The following is a 4,530-nucleotide window of genomic DNA, read 5'->3' as shown; positions in this document are numbered from 1 at the left end:
AATGTTAATTGCTCTGTAGGTTTTTAGTAGCTCAGTGACTTAAGTATGGGTAGGAGTTCAATTCCCCACCATGCATCCCATGAAAAGAGCCAGCCTGTGTAACCTTGGGCATGGAGAAGGGTTAAACCGCTTCCCAGGACTCTCTACCCAGAAAACCCTGGCGAGAGTCACCATAAATCAGAATTGACTTGATGGCACATAATTATTATGACAAGGCTTTTAGTGTCAACAATAAAGCAATATCTGTTGTTGTTTAGTTGTTTAGTCGTGTCCGACTCTTCGTGACCCCATGGACCAGAACACGCCAGGCCCTCCTGTCTTCCACTGCCTCCCGGAGGTCTGTCAATTTCATGTTGGTTGCTTCGCAGACACTGTCCAGCCATCACATCAATATCTAGTGATACTATTTCTGGTAGCCAGTTTTATTCACTGTTTCGAACATCTATTACAAATGTTTAATTCATTCAAAAAATTCCATCACACTCCTTAGTTGAAAACTGTCAAGGCAGGCCATGTTTTTTCAACATGAGGTATGTCGATACAAAATTTAAAACGGAATTTTGAAACGGCGTCAAAGTCTCTGAGGCAGGTCTCTTAACCTGGGTTTTATTTGGTTATGTTTCTGTTGAAATAAATGGCCAGAATCCGATTTTTATTTCTGCTGACGTAAGTGTAGTGATGTGAATTGCGGTGGCAGACTCCCACTATCTAAGGAGCTCCTGCTTGTATTCCTCAAGGCGCCCTAGCCGTGCGACTTGGCACTTGACATAGAATACAAGCGACGACTATTTAACGGCTCGCGATTTGCCACTGGAATTTATGCCACCGTGCCTAGGACAGGGTAAGCAATCCATAGGATTCTAGCCAGTGTGTTTTATTTTTATTCGTTTTTGTGGAAGGAAAGTATCGTGACTACTGAGCTCCAGATGAGTATTGTTTCCAGATGAGTACATCCTCTCATTTTTGCAACAGCTAAGCATAGCTAAGGTTCAGACATACTGAGAAATATATGAATTATATTCAGTTTAAGAGTCCTCGCTGCAATTTTTAAAAAGTGTATCCAGGCTTATAGTGTGGAGAGTTAGACCTGCCACCACTTATTTTGCAGAACAAGGCAGATGCATCCAGCATAGGTTTTTGGGTCTCTGGGTTGAATACATAAGGTCGAGCTAAGGTTGACTTACCATGTGCATCAGTCCATTCTGTATGCTAGTTTCCTCCAAATTGGTACCCTTCAGATGTACAGGGCTACATCCCAAGTGCCAATACCCTTCAGCTTCTGCCAGAAGCATCTGCCTTGTTCTGCATAAAAATGGGTGTGGACAGACCTGCACAGACCCCAGATTTGTTCTTTTTAAAGTCCAGAGCTTTATAACTATGCATAATTATGCTTTGCTAAAGACACAATCTCAACATTCTGTGTCCTGGAGAAATGCTCTGAGTGAAACACTTGCACAAGCAATACAATACAGTACAATGCAATACAATATAATTAAAAAGGAGGAGGATTTGGTTCTAATTCAAGGTGCTTAACTGTAGGTGTGGGAAAAGTATGTTATGAAACATCCTTTGGCTTTCTGAAGCTCCATGAGGAGAAAATCTGAACATCTTGAAGCAGAATTTGGATTAAAAAGCGTTGACTCTTTATAATACAGACACCAATACTTATGGGAGAAGTACAACTCGACCTAGGAGCATAGGATTAAGCATACTTTATACAGCAGTAATCAGAAAGCGTTTAGAAAAGGGACATAAATTTCTCTGACAGGGCAATTTTGTGTGAGAAAGGAGCGCAATCACTGCTGCTAACCGTGTGCTGTGTGCAATCCTGCATGATGCATTGTCAGTGATAGCATCAAAACTGCCTCACACCTGGGAAGAGAAACACTCCCTGCCTTCTCTTATAGGCTCTTGAAAGGGACGGGATGTTGCACAATTCCTTTCCATGGAGCAATTATTTACAGCCAGTGCAGTTAAATAAACAGAGGGATGGATTAAGAAAGAACCAAGTTTGAATCCAGCTATGTCAGCCTCCCCTATTCAGGGCTGCCATTGAACACTGGCAAATTTGAGGACCTGGCAAAGCCCACCGTTCCTCATGGAGCCCATTGCCAAACCCTGCACGTGGCCCATGTTGATCTTATACATGTGTTTTCATTTATTAGTTACATTTGTGGCCCTCTTTCTTCCAGCAAACTCCAGCTAGCTGCAAATATTTTGAATCATTTTAAAACTTGAATTTAAAAAAATCTTAAAATCTGTTGAATTTTTTTATTTTAAAGATAAAGTCTGTCCAAAGATTTGGCTCATTTGCAGTGCCCTATCTCACAGGATTATTTTGAGGGTTAGAAAAGCCACAACATAACCCTGTCTGAGAACTGCAGCAAATGTAGAATGCGGTTACACCTGGAAAACAACTGTGTTTGAATTGGGCTTTGCATGTTTTAAATCAATTTTTCTTTAAATGTGACTTTAAAAGTCACAACGCACATGTCAGCACAGATCTTCTGCCCAGGAAGTGTTTGTTTTGATTGGAAAGTGAGGTACAGTATTTTACTTGGCTGCAAGACGGTCGTTTATTTTAAATCAGGGGTGAAACTGATTTATTTTGAAACATGTTGGCATACTTGAACACCACTAGTAGTGTAAATTATGTCTATGGGGTTTGTCACTCACTGGTATGCCTTCCTTGCTCCCACTCCCTCTCCCCCCTTCTGTGTGTGTGCATTCATGTGTGTGAGCTCTCTCTCTCTCTGTTTCTCTGTGCATGTGTTGAGCTGCATGGAAACCTCTCTTTTAATCCCCCCCCCGGTCATTCTCTGCTAGTGCCATGCCAGATTGCAGGATATAAACAAAAATTAATTTATGAAAAATAACACCATACCAGCATGAGCTAGTGTGAGAGGCAGCCAGTGTGAGGGGGGCGTGGGTGCAGGACAGAGCCTCAAATGCAATGATTCTAAAAGTCCACATTGCCCCCTTAAATTTAGAAATCACACTGTTTAAAATGGATTAAAAGTTTCCCGAAGAGGACGCACAACAACCCAAACCCCATGTGACTAAAATGTGCTTTTTAAGCCAAATTCAAAAGTCCTGCTCTATCACCAGTTTGTTTTATTAATGTAACCATGCCCCGTAATCAACAAATTACAGTCTTATCTGGCTGGTAGCAGCTCCTGGTCATTTCTGTACCTGCTCTACCGAGGGACATTATCTCTTTGGGAACACAAAGTATTTCTAGCATCAGCAACCCAATGCTGATACCCTGCAACGTAAAGAGAGTCTTGAAATTTTAGATTTTTGGACTTCTGCTCCCCAAACCTCCCCAAACAACATGATAATGGGATTCCAGGGCCGTTATCCAAAAAATGCAGCTTGTTCAAACTCCAAGTCTTTGGAAGTGGTCATTAGGAAATACAGTAATTTGAATTGAATGGACTGAGGATTGCTCTCCAGGTTAAGTTCGTACAGGAATCAAGGTGTTAGGCTGCTGATAATTTAACAATGTGCAGATGGGCGAGCGCAAAGTGTTTTCACAGAAGAAATGTGCAATTTTTAAAAACACAAAAGTGTGCTGGCGTTGGGAGTGAAACCACCTCTCTTTCCATTCATTGTTGAGACTTTTGGAAAAAGGGTGAGGTAGAACTGGAGAGGGAGTAGAATCAAGGTTCCAATTCAATCAACAAAACAGATTCCCGGCTTTATATTTGAATGAGACTTCAGTTTTTTTAAAAAAAGCAAAATCAACATGTTTTGTTGCATCAGACATTTCAGCCTTTCCATAAACCACCCTGGGCATTATGATTTGTAGGGTGGAGTTTTAGGGTCCCTGGGTTTTCCTCCTTGCCACCTTCCGTAAACTGCAATTCCCAAGATTCTTTGTGGGAAGCCATGACAGTTAAACTGTTATTTTTAAAAAAATCTAATGAAAGTCAGCACTGGGAAAAAGTTCACAGAGCAGTGGCGCTTTGCAGTGTTCCCACAGGGTAACTGATCATCCTTTTCTACAGGGGAATGGCTTTTGTTAGCTGATAGACCCTTGCATGTTAAATATAATGTACTGGAGGAATAAGGTTGCCAGGCCTTGCGTGGGTCAACCCAGAAATGCAGGAGTTGGATGCTCAAAGATGATGGGGGGGGGAAATAAATAGATGCAGATTGGGGGATAGGATTGAGGCCTAGTCGGGGCTGGAAAACCTGATATTGTAAAGCAACCCTCTGGTTACTTTGCAGGGTGGTGTGCCAACCTACTTAGCTATTGTTCCCTACAAAAATTCAAGGGTTTGAGTCACAGGAGGTAGCACAGATCAACCGTCAACCTACAACTTGCCTTTAACTGGTTTAAAACAAAATGGCTTTTTCCTCTCCACTACCCATTTTTATCTTTGTCTTGTGGACCTGGGATTTTCTTTCTGTGGAGACCCTGTGACAATGGCTAGAAACGCAGCAAAATTGTATGTTTTCAAATAGTGCAAAAAGAACAAAAGGAACGGCCATATTTGCTGGTGGTGTCGCAAAGGCCGACGGGAC

Source organism: Pogona vitticeps, chromosome 13 (assembly GCF_051106095.1).
Source record: "Pogona vitticeps strain Pit_001003342236 chromosome 13, PviZW2.1, whole genome shotgun sequence".
NCBI lineage: Eukaryota > Metazoa > Chordata > Lepidosauria > Squamata > Agamidae > Pogona > Pogona vitticeps.
Note: the sequence above shows the minus strand (reverse complement) of the source record.